At 52.9% G+C, this 17,072-nt stretch overlaps 1 protein-coding gene across 1 annotated transcript in view; it reads right to left on the reverse strand.

Moving 5' to 3' along the window:
* far1 (fatty acyl CoA reductase 1) overlaps positions 1 to 15,582 on the reverse strand; it is a 161,281-nt gene extending 145,699 nt beyond the window's left edge. The window contains exon 1 of the mRNA XM_078415244.1: positions 15,339 to 15,582. The gene's annotated coding sequence lies outside the window, so the exon portion shown is untranslated. The remainder of the gene's footprint in view (positions 1 to 15,338) is intronic.
* Positions 15,583 to 17,072: the final 1,490 nt, after the last annotated feature.

Consider the following 17,072-nt stretch of genomic DNA (forward strand, 5'->3'; position numbering starts at 1 on the left):
GGGGACGGGGGGAGTTAGGGGGGAGGGGTGAGGGAGGGTGGAGGGAGTTGGGGAGGGAGGAGGAGTTTTAGGAGGGAGTGGGGGTGGAGGTGGGAAGGAGGGGGGAGGAAGGGGTTGAGGGGGGTGAGGGGGAACTCCCCTTTTCCCATTACCCCTCTTTCCCCCCACCACCAAGCCCCCTCCGCAACGATCTCTCTCCCCCAGACACACTCTCAGTGTCTTTTCACAAAATTTCCGGTCACTAAGCTTCCGGTCTTAAGCTCAGGGGTGACCGAGCTTTTGCGGTTGCAGCTCCTAGACTGTGGAACAGCATCCCTCTCCCCATCAGAACTGCCCCCTCCATCCACTCCTTTAAGTCCAGGCTCAAAACCTATTTCTACTCCCTCGCGTTTGAGGCTCATTGAGGAGGTGCTGTGAACTGTTTGCGTGCCACTGTATGTTTCATTTTTTTCCTTAGTACCTAATCAGATGTACAGCACTTTGGTCAACGTGGGTTGTTTTTAAATGTGCTATACAAATAAAATTGACTTGACTTGACCAAGTGCTTCTCATAAAAAAATGTAAATTTGTAAAGAGTAGACACCCAATAGCAGCTGCTTGTCCATTGTGACGTCACACGTTTTCCGCAACAATATTGCACCCATCTCACAGGGGCATTGTGACATCACAAGCTGAAGACCTTCAATAAATCCGCACCACAGCGCCCTCTATAAATTAGGGGGGGGGGAGCGCTTTAAAACCTCTGTAACTTAAAAAACATGCGACCGAATTAAATAAAAAATAATTTTCCAGCAGATAACCGCGTGGTGATTAAGGTGGTGCAAAAATCGTGGCGCTACGGTTCACCGTTTTGACGAAATCAGAGAAAACGTTGTTACGTGCATACCAGGTCAAACCCCAAAAAAATACACAAGATCTGAGTTTTAATAGTATACTAGCACAAGTGTGCCCGTTGGGCCCGTCCTCGTAGGGTTTCCATTGTAACCGGGAGGAGAGGAGGGAGGAAAGGGGGAGGGAGGGAGGAGGGAGGTGTGGAGGGAGGAGGGGAGGGGGAGGGACGGGGGGAAGGGGGGGAGGGGGGAGGGAGAGGGGTAGGGGGGGAGGGGGAGGGAGGGGGGAGGGGAAGGGGGATGGAGGGGGACCTCCCCTTTTCCCAGTACCCCTCTTTCCCCGTTGTGCCTGTCCTCGTAGGGTTTCCATTGTAACCGGGAGGAGGGGAGGGAGGGAAGGGGAGGAGGGAGGTGTGCAGGGAGGAGGGGAGGGGGAGGGAGGGGGGGAGGGGAGGGTAGGGGAAGGGGGGACGGGGGAGGGAGAGGGGAGGGAGGAGGGTAGGGAGGGAGGGGGAGGGAGGGGGACCTCCCCCTTTCCCAGTACCGCTCTTTCCACGCTGTGCCTGTCCTCGTAGGGTTTCCATTGTAACCGGGAGGAGGGGAGGGAGGGAAGGGGAGGAGGGAGGTGTGGAGGGAGGAGGGGAGGGGGAGGGAGTGGGGAGGGGAGGGGAGGGGGGACGGGGGAGGGAGAGGGGAGGGAGGGAGGGGGAGGGAGGGGGACCTCCCCTTTTCCCAGTACCCTTCTTTCCCCGTTGGGCCCATCCTCGTAGGGTTTCCATTGTAACCGGGAGGAGGGGAGGGAGGGAAGGGGAGGGAGGGAGGAGGGAGGTGTGGAGGGAGGAGGGGAGGGGGGGAGGGGAGGGGGAGGGGGGGAGGGGGGAGGGAGAGGGGAGGCGGGGTAGGGGGGGGGAGGGAGGGAGGGGGGAGTGGAGGGGGGAAGTGGGGAGTGAGGGGGACCTCCCCTTTTCCCAGTAGCCCTCTTTCCCCGTTGGGCCCGTCCTCGTAAGGTTTCCATTGTAACCGGGAGGAGGGGAGGCAGGGAAGGGAGGTAGGAGGGGAGGGGGAGGGAGGGGGGAGGGGAGGGGGGAGGGAAGGGGGAGGGGGAGGGAGAGGGGAGGGAGGGGGTAGGGGGGGAGGGGGAGGGAGGGGGAGGGAGGGGGACCTCCCCTTTTCCAAGTACCCCTCTTTCCCCGTTGGGCCCGTCTTCGTAGGGTTTCCATTGTAACCGGGAGGGGAGTGGGGGGGGGGTAAGGGGAGGGAGGGAGGAGGGAGGTGTGGAGGGGGAGGGGAGGGGGAGGGAGGGGAGGGCGGAAGGGGGGAGGGGAGGGAGAGGGGTAGGGGGGAGGGGGAGGGAGGGGGAGGGAGGGGGAGGGGAGGGGGCAAGTGGGGAGGGAGGGGGACCTCCCCTTTTCCCAGTAGCCCTCTTTCCCCGTTGGGCCCGTCCTCGTAGGGTTTCCATTGTAACCGGGAGGAGGGGAGGCAGGGAAGGGAGGGAGGGGGGGAGGGGTGGAAGGGAGGGGGGGAGGGGTGGAGGGGAGGGGGAAGGGGGTGGGAGGGGAGGGAGGGTGGTAGGGGTGGTGGGGGAGTGAGGGGGGAGGGGAGGGGGGAGGGGGACCTCCCCTTTTCCCAATACCCCTCTTTCCCCGTTGGGCCCGTCTTCGTAGGGTTTCCATTGTAACCGGTAGGGGATTGGGGGGGGGGGTAAGGGGAGGGAGGGAGGAGGGAGGTGTGGAGGGTGAGGGAGGGGGGAGGGGAGGGGGGAGGGGAGGGAGAGGGGTAGGGGGGGAGGGGGAGGGAGGGGGAGGGAGGGGGAGGGGAGGGGGAAGGGAGAGGGGGAGGGAGGGATGGAGGGGATGGGGGGGAGTTAGTGGGGAGGGGTGAGGGAGGGTGGAGGGAGTTGGGGAGGGAGGAGGAGTTTTAGGAGGGAGTGGGGGTGGAGGTGGGAAGGAGGGGGGAGGAAGGGGTTGAGGGGGGAAGGGGGACCTCCCCTTTTCCCAGTACCCCTCTTTCCCCCCACCACCAAGCCCCCTCCGCAACGATCTCTCTCCCCCAGACACACTCTCAGTGTCTTTTCACTAAATTTCCGGTCACTAAGCTTCCGGTCTTAAGCTCAGGGGTGACCGAGCTTTTGCGGTTGCAGCTCCTAGACTGTGGAACAGCATCCCTCTCCCCATCAGAACTGCCCCCTCCATCCACTCCTTTAAGTCCAGGCTCAAAACCTATTTCTACTCCCTCGCGTTTGAGGCTCATTGAGGAGGTGCTGTGAACTGTTTGCGTGCCACTGTATGTTTCATTTTTTTCCTTAGTACCTAATCAGATGTACAGCACTTTGGTCAACGTGGGTTGTTTTTAAATGTGCTATACAAATAAAATTGACTTGACTTGACCAAGTGCTTCTCATAAAAAAATGTAAATTTGTAAAGAGTAGACACCCAATAGCAGCTGCTTGTCCATTGTGACGTCACACGCTTTTCGCAACAATGTTGCACCCATCTCACAGGGGCATTGTGACATCACAAGCTGAAGACCTTCAATAAATCCGCACCACAGCGCCCTCTATAAATTAGGGGGGGGGGGCGCTTTAAAACCTCTGTAACTTAAAAAACATGCGACCGAATTAAATAACCGTGTGGTGATTAAGGTGGTGCAAAAATCGTGGCGCTACGGTTCACCGTTTTGACGAAATCAGAGAAACCGTTGTTACGTGCATACCAGGTCAAACCCCCAAAAAATACACAAGATCTGAGTTTTAATAGTATACTAGACCGAGTGGGCCCGTTGGGCCCGTCCTCGTAGGGTTTCCATTGTAACCGGGAGGGGAGGAAAGTGGGAGGGTTGGGGGAGGGAAGGGGGAGGGAGGAGGGGAGGGAGGGGGGGAGGGGGTAGGAGGGAGGGGGTAGGGGGGAGGGAGGGGGAGAGGGGGGGATGGGAGGGGGGAGGGGAGGGGGGAAGGGAGGAGGGAAGGGGGGGAGGGAGAGGGGAGGGAGGTGGGTAGGGGGGAGGGAGGGAGGGGGACCTCCCCTTTTCCCAGTACCCCTCTTTCCCCGTTGGGCCCGTCCTCGTAGGGTTTCCATTGTAACCGGGAGGAGGGGAGGGCGGGAAGGGGGAGGGAGGGAGGAGGGAGGTGTGGAAGGAGGAGGGGAGGGGAGGGAGGGGGGTAGGGGGGAGGTGGAGGGAGAGGGGAGGGGAGGGGAGAGTGGAGCGAGGGGGGTAGGGGGGGAGGGAGGAGGACCTCCCCTTTTCCCAGTACCCCTCTTTCCCCGTTGGGCCCATCCTCGTAGGGTTTCCATTGTAACCGGGAGGAGGGGAGGGAGGGAAGGGGAGGGAGGAGTGGAGGGAGGAGGGGAGGGGGAGGGGGAGGGGAGGGGGGGAGGGGAGGGGGAGAGAGGGGGACCTCCCCTTTTCCCAGTACCCCTCTTTCCCCGTTGGGCCCGTCCTCGTAGCGTTTCCATTGTAACCGGGAGGGGAGTGGGGGGGGGAGGGAAGGGAGGAGGGAGGTGTGGAGGGGGAGGTAGGGGGAGGGAGGGGGGAGGGGGGAAGGGGGGGAAGGAGGGGTAGGGGAGGGGGAGGGAGGGGGAAGGGGGGAGGGAGGGGGACCACCCGTTTTCCCAGTACCCCTCTTTCCCCGTTGGGCCCGTCCTCATAGGGTTTCCATTGTAACCGGGAGGCGGGGAGGGAGGGAGGAGGGAGGTGTGGAGGGAGGAGGGGAGGGAAGGGGGGGAGGGGAGAAGGGGGGAGGGGAGAAGGGGGGGAGGGGAGAAGGGGGGGAGGAGGTGGGAGGGGGGAGGGAAGGGGGGAGGGGACCTCCCCTTTTCCCAGTACCCCTCTTTCCCCGTTGGGCCCGCCCTCGTAGGGTTTCTATTGTAACCGGGAGGGGAGTGGGGGGGGGGGGAAGGGGGAGGGGAGGGGGAAGGGGGAGGGGAGGGGTGAAGGGGGGAGGGAGGGGGACCTCCCCTTTTCCCAGTACCCCTCTTTCCCCGTTGGGCCCGTCCTCGTATGGTTTCCATTGTAACCGGGAGGCGGGGAGGGAGGGAGGAGGGGAGGGGAGGGGAGGGGGGAAGGGGTGGGAGGGGAGGGGGGAAGGGGGGAAGGGGGGGAGGTGGAGGGAGGGGGGAAGGAGGGAGGGGGACCTCCCCTTTTCCCAGTACCCCTCTTTCCCCGTTGGGCCCGTCCCCGAGGGGTGAGGGAGGTGGGGAGGGATGGTGAGGGAGTTGGGGAGGAGGGGGGGAGGGAGTGGGGATGGAGGTGGGAAGGAGTGGGGAGGAAGGGGTTGAGGGGGGAAGGGGGACCTCCCCTTTCTTTTTTCGAAACACTTGCCCCGGTGGCCCACGAGCATAGGGGCCCCATGCTGATCTGTGTATGTTAAGTGACTTGCAATAAAAAACACAACTTTAAAAAACAATCAGCTGCTTTTCGCAACAATGTTGAACCCATCTCACAAAAGCATTGTGACGTCACAAGCTGAAGACCTTGAAAAAAAAGGTTAAAAATAAAAAGATGTAAATTTGTAAAGAGTAGACACCCAATAGCAGCTGCTTGTCCATTATGACATCACACGCTGAAGGGGGGGAGGGGGGTCAGCTCGAGCTCATCTCACAGGGGCATTGTGACATCACAAGCTGAAGACCTTCAATAAATCCGCACCACAGCGCCCCCTATAAATTAGGGGGGGGGGGGGAGCGCTTTAAAACCTCTGTAACTTAAAAAACATGCGACCGAATTAAATAAAAAACAATTTTGCAGCAGATAACCGCGTGGTGATTAAGGTGGTGCAAAAATCGTGGCGCTACGGTTCACCGTTTTGATGAAATCAGAGAAACCGTTGTTACGAGCATACCAGGTCAAACCCCAAAAAAAAATATACACAAGAAGTGAGTTTTAATAGTATATAGATAGACTAGCACAAGTGTGCCCGTTGGGCCCGTCCTCGTAGGGATCCATTGTAACCGGGAGGGGAGTGGGGGGTAGGGAAGGGGGAGGGAGGGAGGAGGGGAGGGATGGGGGGGAGGGGAGGGGGGGAGGGGGGGTGGGGAGGGGGGAAGGGGGGGAGGGAGGGGGGTGGGGGAGGGAGGGGGAGGGAGGGGGAGGGGAGGGGGGAGGGAGAGGGGAGGGGGGGAAAGGGGGAGGGGAGGGGGGAAGGGGGGAGGGGAAGGGGGGAGGGGAGGGGGGAGGGAGGGGGACCTCCCCTTTTCCCAGTACCCCTCTTTCCCCGTTGGGCCCGTCCTCGTAGGGTTTCCATTGTAACCGGGAGGAGGGGAGGGGAGGGAGGGGAGGGGAGGGAGGGAAGGGGGAGGGAGGGAGGAGGGAAGGGGAGGGAGGGAGGAGGGAGGTGTGGAGGGAGGAGGGGAGGGGGAGGGAGGGGGGAAGGGGGGGGTAGGGAGGGAGGTGGGTAGGGAGGGGGGAGGGGAGGGGGGAAGGGTGAGGGAGGGGGACCTCCTCTTTTCCGAGTACCCTCTTTCCCCGTTGGGCCCGTCCTCGTAGGGTTTCCATTTTAACCGGGAGGAGGGAGGGAGGGTGGAAGGAGTGGGGAGGGGGAGGGGGAGAGGGATGGAAGGGTGGAGGGAGGGGGGAGGGATTGGGGGAGGGAGGGATGGAGGGAAGGAGGGAGGGGGGAGGGAGGGTGGAAGGAGAGGGGAGGGGGAGAGGGATGGAAGTGTGGAGGGAGGGGGGAGGGATTGGGGGAGGGAGGGAGGAATGGAGGGAAGGAGGGAGGGGGGAGTTAGGTGGGGAGGGTTGAGGGAGGTGGGGAGGGAGTTGGGGAGGGAGGGGGAGGAGGGGGGGAGGGAGTGGGGATGCAGGTGGGAAGGAGGGGGGAGGAAGGGGTTGAGGGGTGAAGGGGGACCTACCCTTTTCCCAGTACCCCTCTTTCCCCCACCACCAAGCCACCTCCGCAACGACCCCTGTTGTCCCCCTCCCCAGTCCCCATTCTCAGACCCCCCCCATTCTCTCTCTCCCCCAGACACACTCCAAGTGCTGTTTCGCAACACTTGCTCCGGTGGCCCACGAGCATAGAGGCCCCATGCTGATCTGGAGGGAGGAGGGGAGGGGGAGGGGGAGGGGAAGGGGGGGAGGGGGAGGGGAAGGGGGGGAGAGGGGAGGGAGCAGGGTAGGGGGGAGGGAGGGGGAGGGGAAGGGGGAGGGGGGAAGGGGGAGGGAGGGGGACCTCCCCTTTTCCCAGTACCGCTCTTTCCCCGTTGGGCCCGTCCTCGTAGGGTTTCCATTGTAACCGGGAGGGGAGTGGGGGGGAGGGAAGGGAGGAGGGAGGTGTGGAGGTGTGGAGGGGGGAGGGGAGGGGAGGGGGAGAGAGGGGGAGAGAGGGGGAGGGGAGGTAGGGGGTATGGGGGAGGGAGGGGGAAGGGGGGAGGGGGAGGGAGGGGGACCTCCCCTTTTCCCAATACCCCTCTTTCCCCGTTGGGCCCGTCCCCGAGGGGTGAGGGAGGTGGGGAGGGATGGGGAGTTAGTTGGGGAGGAGGGGGGAGGGAGTGGGGATGGAGGTGGGAAGGAGTGGGGAGGAAGGGGTTGAGGGGGGAAGGGGGACCACCCCTTTCTTTTTTCGAAACACTTGCCCCGGTGGCCCACGAGCATAGGGGCCCCATGCTGATCTGTGTATGTTAAGTGACTTGCAATAAAAAACACAACTTTAAAAAACAATCAGCTGCTTCACACAAGCATTGTGACGTCACAAGCTGAAGACCTTGGAAAAAAAAGGTTTAAAATAAAAAGATGTAAATTTGTAAAGAGCAGACACCCAATAGCAGGTGCTTGTCCATTGTGACATCACACGCTGAAGGGGGGGGGGGTCAGCTCGAGCTCATCTCACAGGGGCATTGTGACATCACAAGCTGAAGACCTTCAATATATCCGCACCACAGCGCCCCCTATAAATTAGGGGGGGGGGGAGCGCTTTAAAACCTCTGTAACTTAAAAAACATGCGACCGAATTAAATAAAAAATAATTTTCCAGCAGATAACCGCGTGGTTTTTAAGGTGGTGCAAAAATCGTGGCGCTACGGTTCACCGTTTTGACGAAATCAGAGAAACCGTTGTTACGCGCATACCAGGTCAAACCCCCAAAAAAAATATACACAAGAAGTGAGTTTTAATAGTAGATAGATAGATAGATAGATAGATAGATAGATAGATAGATAGATAGATAGATAGATAGATAGATAGATAGATAGATAGATAGATAGATAGATAGATAGATAGATAGATAGATAGATAGATAGATAGATAGATAGATAGATAGATAGATAGATAGATGGATAGACTAGAACAAGTGTGCCCGTTCAAAGCGGGCCCGTTGGGCCCGTCCCCACACCCCCCATTTTCTCCTCCCCCAGCCCCACTCTTACTCTCCCCACACCCTCCCCTTGGGCGGAGTCCCACTCCCCGGTCCCCATTCTCAGTCCCCCCCCATTTTCTCTCCCCCAGACATACTCTTAGTATCATTTTGGGAGAGAGGAGAGAAGCAAGGGGAGAGAGGAGAGGTGCCACGCTGAAAGCCTTCAATAAATCAGTAGGAGGGGGGTTGGGCGAGTTTTTTGACGTCACACGCTGAAGGCAATTGAAGAAACGGCTTTTTTTAAATTTTTACTAAAACCTCTGTAACTTAAAGAATACGAGACCGAATCAAATAAGAAAATGATTTTCCAGCAGCGTTCCGCCTGGTGATTAAGGCGGTGCCGCTACTGTTCACCGTTTTTGCCGAAATCACCGAAATAACTGAGTGAAAAAATATTTTGACTTTTAAACCTCTGTAACTTAAAAAATACTGTACTGAGCACAGCCGCACCGCAGCGCCCCCTATAGAAACTTCAATAAGGGGGGGGCATCGCTTTAAAACCTCTGTAACTTAAACAATATGCGACCGAATTAAATACAAATATCATTTTCCAGCAGCGGCCCGCGTGGTGATTAAGGCGGTACAAAAATCGTGGCGCTACGGTTCACCGTTTTTCCGAAATCAGCCGGAATCAGTGAAATATATATACATACAAACAATAGACAATAGACAATAGACAATAGACAATAGGTGCAGGAGTAGGCCATTCAGCCCTTCGAGCCAGCACCGCCATTCAATGCGATCATGGCTGATCACTCTCAATCAGTACCCCGTTCCTGCCTTCTCCCCATACCCCCTCACTCCGCTATCCTTAAGAGCTCTATCCAGCTCTCTCTTGAAAGCATCCAACGAACTGGCCTCCACTGCCTTCTGAGGCAGAGAATTCCACACCTTCACCACCCTCTGACTGAAAAAGTTCTTCCTCATCTCCGTTCTAAATGGCCTACCCCTTATTCTCAAACTGTGGCTCCTTGTTCTGGACTCCCCCAACATTGGGAACATGTTATCTGCCTCTAATGTGTCCAATCCCCTAATTATCTTATATGTTTCAATAAGATCCCCCCTCATCCTTCTATCTGAATTTTAGTAATAGATAGATAGATAGATAGATAGATAGATAGATAGATAGATAGATAGATAGATAGATAGATAGATAGATAGATAGATAGATAGATAGATAGATAGATAGATAGATAGATAGATAGATAGATAGATAGATAGATAGATAGATAGATAGATAGATAGATAGACAGACAGACAGACAGACAGACAGACAGACAGACAGACAGACAGACAGACAGACAGACAGACAGACAGACAGACAGACAGACAGACAGACAGACAGACAGACAGACAGACAGACAGACAGACAGACAGACAGACAGACAGACAGACAGACAGACAGACAGACAGACAGACAGACAGACAGACAGACAGACAGACAGACAGACAGACAGACAGACAGACAGACAGACAGACAGACAGACAGACAGACAGACAGACAGACAGACAGACAGACAGACAGACAGACAGACAGACAGACAGACAGACAGACAGACAGACAGACAGACAGACAGACAGACAGACAGACAGACAGACAGACAGACAGACAGACAGACAGACAGACAGACAGACAGACAGACAGACAGACAGACAGACAGACAGACAGACAGACAGACAGACAGACAGACAGACAGACAGACAGACAGACAGACAGACAGACAGACAGACAGACAGACAGACAGACAGACAGACAGACAGACAGACAGACAGACAGACAGACAGACAGACAGACAGACAGACAGACAGACAGACAGACAGACAGACAGACAGACAGACAGACAGACAGACAGACAGACAGACAGACAGACAGACAGACAGACAGACAGACAGACAGACAGACAGACAGACAGACAGACAGACAGACAGACAGACAGACAGACAGACAGACAGACAGACAGACAGACAGACAGACAGACAGACAGACAGACAGACAGACAGACAGACAGACAGACAGACAGACAGACAGACAGACAGACAGACAGACAGACAGACAGACAGACAGACAGACAGACAGACAGACAGACAGACAGACAGACAGACAGACAGACAGACAGACAGACAGACAGACAGACAGACAGACAGACAGACAGACAGACAGACAGACAGACAGACAGACAGACAGACAGACAGACAGACAGACAGACAGACAGACAGACAGACAGACAGACAGACAGACAGACAGACAGACAGACAGACAGACAGACAGACAGACAGACAGACAGACAGACAGACAGACAGACAGACAGACAGACAGACAGACAGACAGACAGACAGACAGACAGACAGACAGACAGACAGACAGACAGACAGACAGACAGACAGACAGACAGACAGACAGACAGACAGACAGACAGACAGACAGACAGACAGACAGACAGACAGACAGACAGACAGACAGACAGACAGACAGACAGACAGACAGACAGACAGACAGACAGACAGACAGACAGACAGACAGACAGACAGACAGACAGACAGACAGACAGACAGACAGACAGACAGACAGACAGACAGACAGACAGACAGACAGACAGACAGACAGACAGACAGACAGACAGACAGACAGACAGACAGACAGACAGACAGACAGACAGACAGACAGACAGACAGACAGACAGACAGACAGACAGACAGACAGACAGACAGACAGACAGACAGACAGACAGACAGACAGACAGACAGACAGACAGACAGACAGACAGACAGACAGACAGACAGACAGACAGACAGACAGACAGACAGACAGACAGACAGACAGACAGACAGACAGACAGACAGACAGACAGACAGACAGACAGACAGACAGACAGACAGACAGACAGACAGACAGACAGACAGACAGACAGATAGATAGATAGATAGATAGATAGATAGATAGATAGATAGATAGATAGATAGATAGATAGATAGATAGATAGATAGATAGATAGATAGATAGATAGATAGATAGATAGATAGATAGATAGATAGATAGATAGATAGATAATGCGGAGAAAGTTTTTGCACTGAAGGTGGTAGGTGCCTCGAATGCACTGAGAGGGGTTGGTGTTGATGGCACAGTGACACAACTGGTAGAGCTGCTGCTTCACAGCCCCAGAGTCCCGGGTTCGATCCCGATCTAGGATTCTGTCTGTGTGGAGTTTGCAAGTTCACCCTGCGACTGCGTGGGTGCTCCGGTGTCCTCCCACATCCCAAAGACGTGCAGATTTGTAGGTTAATTTGCCTCTGGAAATTCTCCCTATTCTGTCGGGAGTGGAAGCAAAAGTAAATTGACGCAGAGCTAGTGTGAACAGGAGATCGGTCAGGAGATCGGTCGGCAGCCTGGACCTATTGGGCCAAAGGGCCTGTTTCCATGCTGTATTTTGCATTCATTCAATACATTAGTGCTGTTTAACAGGCTTTTAGGTAGTACATAGATATGTAGGGAATGTGAGGATATGGATCACTTGCAGGCAGATGAGTAGTTTATCTTGGCATTGTGGGTGGAAGAGCCTGTTCCTCTACTGTTCTATGTTCCATTATGCTCTCACAGTTTTACAGTGCAGTACTGAAGAAACACTCATTGTTGGATGAGTTGACATGATTTCATCATGCCAGGCATAAGGATATGCAGGACCCCATTGCCAATAGTTCATGAGAGGACATGGGAGAATTCTGCAGTGTCCTGGGACATTATTTATCACTGAATTAACGTCACCAACGAAAATAAATTGAGAGGTTGCTGCGCTGAATATGATTGTTGTCTTTCTCATATTACATCGATGACAACACTGCATTGGTTGCAACTGGAATATCCCGAGGTTGTGAAAAGTTACAAAGGATTGCTTACCCTGTTCAACGTACTCTTGAGCAGGAAGGAATGAATCACAGAGTTGGAGCAGTGAAAGAGGGCCTCACAGAACTCCCCTCGGAGAGAGGAGAACTTCTTCAAAGTAGACATACCTTGATTAGACTTTGCAGTGGAGCATACAAAATGTGTAGGAAGGAAGGGTTCCCACCCGATACGTCACCCATCCTTTTCCTCCAGAGATGCTGCCTGACCCACTGAATTACTCCAGTACTTTGTGTCTTTCTGCTAACATGCTCTTGAGTTTTACCGTTCAAGCACATCGACAAGAACAAAAGAAACATCATCGGATGATATAAGGCGTAGCCGATGGTGGAATTTTGAGCGAAACACAAAGTGCTGGAGGAACTCAGTGGGTCAGGCAGTATCTGTGATGAGAATGGACAGACAATGTTTTGGGTCGGCACCCTTCTTCAGACTGATTGGAGCAGAGGGGGAGAAAGGTGGAAAAGAGTGGAGTGGGCAGGACAAAGCCTGGTAATGGTTCCACCTTTCCTTGATCATTGATGCCTTTTGCATATCTTTCATTTATTTGTTCTATGTACCTTCTATCGCTCTCATTTCCATTTCTTCTGACTCTCAGTCTGAAGAAGGGTCTCGGCCCAAAACGTCATCTATTCCTTTTCTGCAGAGATTCTGCCTGACCCGCTGAGTTACTCCAGCTTTTTGTGTCTTATTTCCTGGTAAGTGATAGGTAGATATGATTGGCAAATGGGTGGAGTAAATGACAAAGGCTAGAGGTGAAAGGAGTCAAAAGGGTGACTGGTCAGGAGAGAAGAGGATTGAAATGTAAAGCTGGAGGGAAGGATATGGGTGGAAGGGCACAGGGAGGAGGAAAAGAAAGGGGATGAAAGGCAAATAGGGGTATTGGGCATGGGAATGAGCGAACGGAGGAGGGATCAAGGTGACTGGAGATGGTAGGAAAAATGCGCGCGCACCAGGGTGGGGGGAGGTGTGCACAAGAAAGAGAGGTGAGGTAAGGGAGGTATTGCTTACAATTGGAGCTCAATGTTCATACCATTGGGTTGTATGCTACCCATGAAATTTGGGGTGTTCCCCCAGTTTGCATGTGGCTTCACCCTGGCAATGGAGCAGGTCAAGGACAGTAAGGTTGGAAAAGGACACAGAATGCTGGAGTAACCCTAACTCAGTGGGTCAAGCAGCATCTCTGGAGAACATGGATAGAGACGTTGCAGGTCACGGCCCTTCTGCAGACTGATTGCAGTGGGGAGGAAAGAAAACTGGAAGAGAGGAGAGGCCACACAGAGTGTGGCAAAAGGTAAAAGGTGGACACAGGCAAGGGGGGTTTGATAAGCAGATGGTTGGGAAAAGAGGCCAGAGATTAGAACAGTACGTATGAGACAAACAGATTGAAGAGTTGTGAATTGTGAAGCCAGGGAAAGGAATGTAGGAGGAGGGGCAGGGGAGCAAGAGGTGTGAGTCGTGGGGCCCGAGGGGGGGGGGGGGGGGGGGGGGAAGAAAGGGAAGGGTGTGGAGATGTGTGCTATCGAGAACTCATGTATACCAATCCCATTGATCCGCACTTGGTCCATAATATTACATGGTTTGGAGATTCAAATAGTTGTCCAGAGACACGTCAGATGTTGATTCTGCCACCACCACCTGCTCAGACAGTGCGTTTCAGATTCCAGACATGCACTTGGTGACTGCAGAGTTTCATTCAGCTAAGTGTGAGGTGTTGCATTTAAGGGGTTAAACCAGGGTAGGACTTTCAGAGTGAACAATAGGGGCCTGGGGTATATTGCAGAGCAGAGGGACCCAGGGAGGACAAGTACCCCTGAAAGTGGCATCGAAGGTCAAGAACTTGGTGAAGAGGTTTTTTTTGCACACTGGCCTTTATCCGTCAAGGGATTCAGTACAAATTATGTTGCTGTTGTAAAAGACATTGGTGAGACTGCACTTGGCGTGTTGTGTTTTAGTTTTGGTCACCCTGCTACAGGAAAGATGCATTAAGCTGGAAAGAATGCAGAAAAGATTTATGAGAATATTGCCAGGACTCAAAGGCCTGAGCTCGAGGGAGAGGTTAGGCAGGCTAGGACTTTATTCCTTGGAGCACAAGAGGCTGAGGGGTGATCTTATAGAGGTGTATAAAATGATAAGGGGAATAGATAGGATGAATGAACAAAGTCTTTTTCTAAGGATTGGTGAATCAAGAACTAGCGGACATAGTTATAAAGTGAGAAGAGAAAGATTTAACAGGAATTTGATGGCTAACTTTTTAACACAGAGAGTGGTGGGTATATGGAATTAGTTGCCAGAGGAAGTAGTTGAGGCAGGTAAGTATCAACATTTAAAAGGCATTTGGACTGGTACATGGGTGGGAAGGTTTTAGAGGGATGTGGGCCAAATGTGGGGAATTGGGACCTGCTCAGATGAGCACCTTGGTAGGCATGGACGAGTTGACGCCATGAATCTGTGATACAAATCATTGTCATTGAGGGATTGACTTACACACATTCAGATTTCAAATGCTAAACATAATTTGATCACAGTTTGCAAGAAAGAAATGTTTGAAATTCTACAGCCTAGGAGTCAAGAATAGACGAGACGTTGAAATTAATCAGAGCAAGTTGTTGGAAGTACCATTAGTACCAATGTGTATTTAACAACTGGAGAATGCTGAGAAAATTCTGACAGAATTATTACCAAGGCAGATACTTACATTGTTGGCACCACCTAGCGTATTTATCGAGTAATTTATGAAATTGTTGAAATGTCAACATGAGTTACTGAATTTCTGAAATTATTAGGCTTCATTAGCACTGATTTAATGGGATAAGATCGTAACTCACTTCTCCATCAGCTGCCAGAGGTCCAGGAATGTGTAACTTTCAGCTGCTGTTTCACTCACGTTTTTTATCAGCATCCCAAGCAGTTTACTGATGGTCCGGCTGTAAATTTCAAACACAAACGCATAGATTATGTCCAAAACACAAACCGCTGGAGGAACTCAGCGGATTTGGCAGTGCCTTGGAGGGAAATGGGCAGACAATGTTGGGATCCTTCTTCAGGCTGATTGTAGTAGGGGGGAAGAAAACTGGAAATGAGAGTTGTGGATGGGAGAAAGCCTGGCAAGTGATAGGTGGATACAGTTAATGGGGGGGAGGGTTGGATTGGCAGGCAGGTGGAGTAAGCAACAAAGGAGACAAAAGGATGTCAGATCAGGAGAGAGGAGGAATGATATGCAAAACCAGAAGGAGGGATATAGACCCACCACGAGGCGTGGACTTACCATCGGAGCCGATTCCTTGTCTGGGATCGATGCTTCAATCTGTGGACTTTAACATCAAGGAGCTCGCAGTCTCGGGTTGAGACCGATGTCGGGAAGCTCCAAAGCCGCACAAGGTTTGATAGCCCCGACCAGGGTAGATCGCCCAGCGTGGGGGAGCTGAGATTCCTCCCCCACCTCCCCCCGATGCAGGAGCTTGATCGCCCCGATGAGGAAAGCCCACCGCAGGCTACGGGAGTAAGATCATCCCGTCAACGGAAGGTTAGAGGCCCCCAACTGCTGGAGGACAAAGAAGGGAAGAGATTGAACTTTTTTTTCGCCTTCTATCACAGTGAGGAATGCAGAGGAGTCACTGTGGTGGATGTTCATGTTAAAATGTATTTTGTGTGTTCTGTTGCTTTTTATTGGTATTATTGTATGGCAAATGAAATTCCTCGTATGTTGCAAAACGTACTTGGTTAATAAAGTATGATTATGATTATGAAGAGGATACACATTATATACTGTGCAGCAATGAGGTCAGCCGTCCTGTAGGTTCTCAGACATAGACTATCCACCCAGGCATCTCGGGCCACTGCAAAGATGCCACTAACACTCTCCACATGATCTGATGGATCCTTTGGGCACATATCACCAACGCTGTTCACAAGATCCTACAGATCCACTATAGAGATACCAACAGTGCGATCTGCAGGATCCCGCAGGTCCATCGGATTCCTATTTGAGGATGTTGCCAGTAGTTGAGGCCTTGAGCTTTTGGCAGAGGTTGGATAGGCTAGGACTTTATTCCTTGGAATGCAGGATGCTTAGGGGTAATCTTATAAAATTGTATAAAATCATGTGGAGAATAAATAGGGTGAATGCACAGAGTCTTTTTCCCCAGGTAGGGGAATCAAGAAGTAAAGGGCATAGGTTTAAGGTTGAGAGGGAAAAACATTAATAGAAACTGGAGGGGCTTCTTTTTCATATGTAGGGTGGTGGGCATATGGAACGAACTGCCAGAGGCAGATACAATAATATTTTTAAAATATTTGAAATACAGGGATAGGAAAGGCTTAAAGGGATATGGGCCAAACATGAGTAAATGGGACTTGCTTGCATCTTGGTCAGCATGAATGACTCAGGCTGAAGGACGTGCTTCCATGCTGCATGACTCTAAGACTTTCGTACGTGGATAAATTACCCAATCTCCCAATCTATCTTGTTGCGGCCTTTCTCTTAACTGCACATTCTCTGAGGCTGTAACACTAAAACCTGCACTGTGTTTCTTGCGCTTTTTTGACTACCCGATGTTCTCATGTATGGTATGCTTGACAAAAAAGACACAACGCGCTTCTTCTGACTAAAGAAGTGTCCCGAACTGAAACTCTGCCGATCCATGTTCTCCAGAGATCCTACCTGACTTGCTGAGTTACTCCAGCACTTTGTGTTTTTTCTTTGTAAAACAGTATCTGCCGCTCCTTGTGTCCCTGTGTTTATGACCCCCCCGGATAGCACGCAAAATAAAGATTTTTATTGCATCTCAATAACGTGACAACAAGAAGCCAATACTGATCAATACCAGTACTGATCAATGCTCCTCTGAAGCCAACCGATCATCCAGGTCCACACAGGCTAAAGGAATGCATAAACTACAGGCAGTCACGACAAGCCTCTGCCCTTCATAGTCACGGGCTCAGTCCACTCACCTACCTGTCTCTGATGGATGATGGATTCACACGCTCCCTATTTTTGGAA

The sequence above is a fragment of the Rhinoraja longicauda genome, chromosome 18 (assembly GCF_053455715.1).
Source record: "Rhinoraja longicauda isolate Sanriku21f chromosome 18, sRhiLon1.1, whole genome shotgun sequence".
In the NCBI taxonomy this organism is placed as follows: domain Eukaryota; kingdom Metazoa; phylum Chordata; class Chondrichthyes; order Rajiformes; family Arhynchobatidae; genus Rhinoraja; species Rhinoraja longicauda.